Consider the following 7,546-nt stretch of genomic DNA (forward strand, 5'->3'; position numbering starts at 1 on the left):
AACAGTTACATTCAGTTACAAGGAGAAAACATCATGGCTGAATACAAACTGTGACTATTAGCATAAAGAAAAGATCAGATAAGGAGAGTGGCCTAAATCAGAAATCAGGAGGAAAAAGTGTGCAACAAGTCATGCCATCATAGAGCAGTGGGTACCAGGATATAAGCACTTAGTGGATGTCAGCCTCAGTGTTGTTATAGGTGAGGTCATGGCAGCGAGGGACCTCTCCTCAGAAGTGGAACTACACATCATGACTGCTGGGCAAAACTTTGACTCAGAACCTAAAATCCAGTGGAGCATTGATGGACAGTGAATGGATGGCCACCACAGGAAGACACTGGAGGTGGCCAACACAAAGCATGCCATGGAGCAGCTGGAGTGTCCACATGACAGGTTCTGAAAGCTGGAGGAGATGAAAGTGGCCACCTGGTGACAAGCTGTGGGAACCAAGAGTGATGGCCATGGTCTCCAGTATTCACACAACAGGAAATAGAACCAGTAGAGAGCAAGGGTGGTGCAACAGGAATCCATGCCAACAGGTGTTTGTCAAATGCACCAAGAATGTGAGTGGAAAGCAGAGTCTCTTCAACCAGTTGTGCTGGAAAAACCACACAGACAATGTAAAGAATGACAGATTCTTATCTCTCACCATGGACGAAAATCAACCTGAAATTAATCAAAGACCTAAGACCTGAAAGTATGGGTGAGGGTTTGGATCTTTGAGCATTTTGTATTTTTTAATGCCCAGATGCTGGTTCCACATGAAATACGTGACAATGTCTCAGAACCAGGAGATAAGATGATATCTGGATGTCAATCATGCCCTGCTGACTGCAGATTAGCATTTGCTTAGAAGAGAAGAAGTGATATTGAAAGTCCAAGTTCTGATTGCTCCATGTGGTGCTATTCACAGAGGATGAGAATGCAGAAGCAGTCCTGGTGCCTTCAGTGTGGGGTGTGTTCAGGGCAGCCGAGAGAGCATGATGTAAATATGTTTCAGAAAATGAAAGGTAATGAAAATCATCCTGAAAATCTCGATGTTTCAGAATAGACATGGCAAGAGTTCCTGAAGGATTTCTGTTACTATAGGAGCATGTAATATACATGTGTTTAAGGAACTGAATAGACACTTCATGGAAGAAGAAATACAGGTGGTCAATAAATATATGAAAAAAGGTTCAACATCTCTAACAACTAGATAAATGTCAATTAAAACTACACTGATATTCCATCTCACTTCAATCACAATGGAAATAATATTAAGAATACAAGTAAGTACAGTAAATGTTGGTGAGGATGTGGAGGAAAAGATTCACTCATACATTGCTTATGGGACTGCAAATTGGTGTGACCCATCTGGAAAGCTGTATGGAGATTCCTCAGAAAATTTAGAATGGGACCCATTTGACTCAGTTATCCCACTCCATGGTATATATTCAATGGATTTAAAATCAGCAATCTACAGTGATACAACCACATCAATTTTTATAACAGCTCAAATCACAATAGCTGAACTATGGAACCAAAAGATGAATGAAGAAAGAAATTCTGGTATGTATACACAATGGAATATTATTCACCCTTAAAGACAATGAAATTATGGTATTTTCTGGTAAATGGATGGATCTAAAGATTGTCATGCTAAGTGAAATAAGCCAATCCCCCACCAAAAGAAGGCCAATATTTTCTCTGATATGTGAGTAGTAAAAACACAATGAATAGGGGGGTGAGGGGCAGACGAAAAGTACAATAAAATAGAAAATGGGTAATCGAGGGAAGAGAGGAGGATAGGAAAAGGAAAGACAGTGGAATGAGTCTGACACAATTTGCCATGTACACACATGAAAACAACACAGTGAATCCACCATCTTGTACATCCACAGAAATGAAATCCTAACTAGAATAATAGATATTCCAACCTTGTATAATAACATCAAATGGATTCTACTGTCATGCACCACTGAAAAGAAACAATAAATTTTAAAAAGATTTTTTTTTCTTAAAAGGGAACCTGGTACATTACTCTCAATGATGAAGAAAGGAGACAGCAGGAAGAGGAACCAAAAGAGTAGTTTAATTCTTCACCAGGGATGGAATTCTAAAGATTTCCCAAAAGGAAAACCATATAAAATAATGGTGGTGGAGAAGGACAGAGTCCTGCTTCAGCACCAAGACCACCCACTGACCTCCTTAACCTGTTCTTTCTTTAGGAAAAAAGGGTGATGGGAAAGCCACTGAATTGAGGACATATTGACTGTAGACATCAATATCCTTTAGAAGGATAAAGGTGAAATGAGAATGGGTTCTACTCTTTGGATGTCTAATCAGAGGATAGGCTGAATAGTAGAATCAGGAATGGTCAGGCAGTTTGAAATAGAAGGAAAGGAATAAGTAGATTGTAGACAGATTAAAAATGTGGTCCTTATGTTATATTCAGGGAAATGATGTCAAGAGAAAGATGGAAATTCATGATTAGGGGCCACAGCATGAAAGTGATGATAAAGATTTGAGAAAACCATTCAAGAAAAGATCAGAGGAAAAAAAAAACATGAATTCCTACAGATATACTGAATGGAAGAAGAATTATTTAAAAATGATTTTTATGGTACAATCTGAAGAAATCAAGATTTGCGTGTTTCTGTGGTGGAACTGTATGTAAAATTATTGAAGTGAAGGACCTTCTGGGGAAAGAGGAAAAGCATCAGGTGGTGGGTGGGGACATCCACAGGGAAGACTCAGCGGGAGGGCAGGGGAGGGATGGAGGAGGTTGTCTGCACCCCCTGGGCATCAGACACCTGGATCAAGGCCAGCTGTGCAGCACCCAGCGCTCAGACTTCGCTGGCAGCTCAGCCTCTGCAGCGCGACCTTCATGTCTTGGTTCCTCAGAGAGTAGATGATGGGGTTCAAGGAAGGGGTGAGGATGGAGTAAAAGACGGATACCAGGCGACCCTGGGTGGCGGAGTACTGAGATGCAGACCTCAGGTAGGTGAAGCTTCCACTGCCATAAAACAGGAGACTGTGTTCAGGTGGGAGGAGCAGGTAGACAAGGCCTTCCAGTGGCCGTCCCCCGAGGGCATCCGCAGGAGGGTGGAGAGGATGCGAGAGGACCCTGAGGGCGAAGGAGCTCAACATGATGCAGCTGCCCACAGGAGAGCCTAATGAGAGCAGGAATGTCTCAGAAGAAGTGCTCCACTACGTTGGGCCCACAGAAGGGCAGAGAGAAGGTGCTGACCGTGTGGAAGGCTGAGTAGAGGGTCCTGCCCACCCAGGCCAGGACCACCAGTGCCCAGCACCGTCCATGGCTCATGATGGTCCCATAGAGCCGGGGCATATAGATGGCCACTCACCGATCATAAGTCATGGCTGTGAGCAGAAAGCACTCAGCTGAAGCAAGTGTGAAAAACATGTAAAGCTGAGCCATACACTGGAGGTAGGAAATGACACCAGGGCCCTGTAGGGTGGTAGCCAGTGCCTTGGGGATGGTGACCGAGGTGTAGCTCAGGTCCAGAAAAAACAAATTCTTCAAGAAGAAGTACATTGGTGTGTGGAGGCGGCTGTGATGATGGTCATGTTTCCTAGGAGGTCAAAGGCATAGAACAACAGGAAAGAGACAATGACCACTGGCCTCCATTCTGGGATATCTGAGAAGCCCCTGAGGATGAAGTGAGTCACACTGGTCTGATTGGACATTTCTCCCCCTCTGAAGTTGTGTTCAGATGCAGTGGCCACAGATAGCTAAGAGGAGGTCAGCTGGGAATATGTCCAGGGAGGTCCTTGGTCTATAGAGGTTCATCTTCTCTCAATGGAAAAACATCCTAGAAGCAGCTTATATGAGAATCATAATCCAGGAAATTTGATTATTCTGAGGAATCACTCTGTACCTGTGCCCCAAGTCAACTGCTCTGATCACACTGCAGGAAAACAGTGTCTCATGGAAGAGAGGAGAGGAGGGGAGGGAAGGAAAGCAGAGAGGAGAAGATAACAGAGGAGACAGATGTCTGACAATTTTTCCTCCCATTCATTGTGGGGGCTTCAGGTAAGAGGTCTCATGTATTTACTTTATGCATTGACCCAGGTCACCACTTGGGGTGTCTCCACATTAACCCAACTGTTGATGCTTTAGTTAATGGAGAGATGGGTCTTTTTTAACCCCTTCCTTCCTCATGGTGCTCCTGCCCATAGATTTCCCCAGCCCTCCTAAGTTTTTCCTGTTATCACCTTCTCGCCCAGCCTCCTTTACTGCTGTTAATTTCTTTCTTAAACTATTGGCTTTCTTGGGGGATTTTTTTTGTCAAGTTGAAATATTCTTGGTATTTTTGGTAGTTCCAGGATTTATTACCAGATATGGTATTGACGTTTTTTTTTTTTTAATTTATGAAATACAATTAACATCTTGATCAGGAAATATTTATTCATTAAAAACCAACAAGGACAACCCCAACTTCTAGCTAATAAGATCTAAATAACACAATGAACAAAAGAAAATGAGGAAGGAGGCACAGATCAGGAGGAGGAGTAGAAGAGGAGGGGTTAGGACAAAGAACAAAATGCAGTCTCTCTGTGGCAAACCTTTTAGTAGAGCACAAAGGAGAAGGGCAGGAATGTGTTCCCGCCAATCGGGATTCCATCTGTCTGTGAAGTGTGGCTGAGTCTCTACATACTGAGGACATCATCCAAAAGGAGGTTGGAGGCGCTTCTTGTCTCTGAAAGAATAAAATAGAAGTCCACTCCTCAGAGCCCAGTGTATGACCTGCAGAGGCAAAGCCTTCTGTTTTAGAAGATGCTTGTTCTTTGTGCCATGTGTAATTCAGGTAAGAGGTCTCATGTATTTACTTGCAGCATGGAATAATACTTTGGAAAACACTAGCTATAATAAAAAACTAGGACTGGAACCCTGAAATGATACTGCTCTCCAACTCCTTTGTATTCATCCAAAAGAACTAAAATTGGCCTAGTATAGTGACTCAGCCACATCCATCCACATTTACAGCATGACTCCCAAGAGCCAAGATAGGGGACCAGCCCAGGAGACTGTGAAGACATGAATGGATCTAAAAAATGTGGACTAATATGGCTCAGTTTGCTCAGCCACCAAGAAGAATGAAATGATGTTATTTACTGTAGATGGATGGAGGTGGAGCAAAGGTATGGAGGTGGAGAACTTCATGCTGAGTGAAATAAGCCAGAGTAAGAAAACCAAGGGTAGAATGTTTTCTCTCTTACGTGGGTTAGAACAAAATAAGGAATGGGGGAAAGAGTGGACCCCAAGAAGGGAAGACAGTGGGAGAGGAGGAGCTGAGAAATGAGATTCAACAAACTATGCTGTGTACATGTGTAAACCCCCAGGGAAGGCTTCCCTTATGTTTATCTGCACAGTGCTAATTTAAAAAACAACAAATAAATAGACAGAAGGCCATTACAACAGGAAGGAGGTCAGGGGATAGGAAAGGGGAGGGGAAGGGGAAGTATAGGGGGCTGAAAGGTGACAGTTTAGTTTCATGCACATACTAATATTTTGAAATGAAACCCGCTATCATGTATAACTATAATGCACCAATAAAATCATTAAAATTATTTAGTAAAAAAAATAGTGTCAAATTTCTAAAAGGAAAGCCTTACATATATACTTTATTGATTTAATTTAAAATATGAAATATTTAATATAATTCACAAAATCTTATAGACTTCACTTACTACAGAATAGCATATTTAGTAAATATGGATATATTTTACAAACAAGGGAAGATCAAAAACACATACCTAGCAAATCTGAGGTTCAAACACGTTTTTAAACAGCTGCTTTTCTCTGCACAGATGTGTCCAGCAGTGCCATAGTGAAGTTCTGGCTCCTAATCCCTGTTGGGGGATGATGTCCCTCAAGCCTCATTTTTTAGACAGGACAGGACACTTGCTGTGATGCAGCAGCAGGAAGGTGCTGGGGAGTGGCCACAGCTCACCTCCTCCTGCAGTCCCATTCTTACTCCCAGGCCTCCTCACCTGAGTGACTGACAATCCAGACTCAATGCTTAACTCTTGCAGCCAGGCCCTATGATAAAGCTCTGACAGCTGCCCATCAACCACACTTTCATAGGGAATTCTTATTCACCTTGGAAGTTTGTTAAAGTTGGAAAATTTAACTTTATTCCAACATTCAATAAAATTTCAAAACATCCATGCAAACTTTTCTCCACTGTCACCTCCTGTGGAGGAGTCCTAGAATTGCTTCCTATCCTCAAACACAATGAAGTCAAGTTGAACACAATGAACATATTGAAATTAGAATACATAAAATTCAATTTTGTGGGATCTTTTATATAAAACAGCTCTGCTAGAACCCAGGGAAACTGTCTTTGACTGAATGCAGGAACTTAACTTAAGCCCAGAGTCCAGGTGTGCACACCAAATCCCTGCTCCTAGGGGTTTGGTTAGTGTCTGTTTCCTACTTGCTGTCTTCTCCCTCTGTGGGCCTGATCCTCCAGAGCAAGACAGGCCTCATTCCCTATGTGCAGTCTGTGCTCAGCGGAGAATAAAGGAGTGAGCAGCCTGAGTGCAACCTGATGGAAGTTACCCTTAACACATTCGGCTTTAGACATGGTTCTGCAGGAGCTCGCTCTAGTATTTCCAGCTGTGTGAGTGTGCAACCTCCTGCATAGGATAGTCAGGAACCTGCAGTCATCATAAACTCAGGAGGAAATATGCTTGTGACAATTATTGAATACTATTGGCTGGTAGAAGCTCATCTGCTGCTCTGAGCCCTTCCTTTCCCAATTTACCCAAAGTCCAGAGAAGATATTCCCTATATGCTGCAGAACTGCAGAGCCAAGGTCACGACCCCATCTCTGATTCCCAAAGCTCCCCTCAGTATTCAACATTAGTAAGAATTGAAAGAGAACAGTTGGTCCTCTTCCCAATGATCAGTGGGTAGGTAGAATTGGACTTGGAGGACACTAAAGAGCATTGAAACAGGTGAGGATGCTGCTTGAGTTACAACTCTGCGAATTTGTTGGAGGCAGTGCTGGAATTCTCCTTAGGACAGAGACATCTGTGCAATACTTGAGAAATGGCAACTTGCTTAGAGTTCAACCACTAGAATACCTATTGTGTGTGGAAGGTACCCCAGGGTCTTCTCCTACCTGGAACTCCTGATGCAGCTTGTTACATAATTCTCTATCAGATGCAAGAAAAAGTAATTCAAGGAGTAGTGTGTGTATGAGCAAGCAGAAAGGTCCTGGGGGAAACCAGAAGGGTATCAGCTCTTGGCTGGTCAGGGATTCAGCAGTGGTCAGCAGGATGCCCACACCAGCTCAAGTCAGACACCCAGGTGAGTCTGTGGCTCCTGCTTCAAGGTTCAAGGAGCAGGGGAGAGTGACTGTGCACCTGGGCTGAGGCTAGTCCAGCAGATCTGGGGACAAGATGTGCCCTTTCTCTCTCCCTGAACCACCTCCCCAGTCCTCCCTCATCCCAGGGGGACCTGAGGAACACTGGATGGTGGAGGCCACCCCTGGGTAAGGGAAGAGAGAGATGTCAACTCCTGAGTGTGGGATGT

The 7,546-nt window shown here is 43.5% G+C and overlaps 1 pseudogene; it reads right to left on the reverse strand.

Annotated features, from left to right (window-relative positions):
- Nucleotides 1-2,787: 2,787 nt before the first annotated feature.
- LOC143400224 (olfactory receptor 5V1-like) lies at nt 2,788-3,690 on the reverse strand (annotated as a pseudogene).
- Nucleotides 3,691-7,546: the final 3,856 nt, after the last annotated feature.

Source organism: Callospermophilus lateralis, chromosome 5 (genome assembly GCF_048772815.1).
Source record: "Callospermophilus lateralis isolate mCalLat2 chromosome 5, mCalLat2.hap1, whole genome shotgun sequence".
NCBI lineage: Eukaryota > Metazoa > Chordata > Mammalia > Rodentia > Sciuridae > Callospermophilus > Callospermophilus lateralis.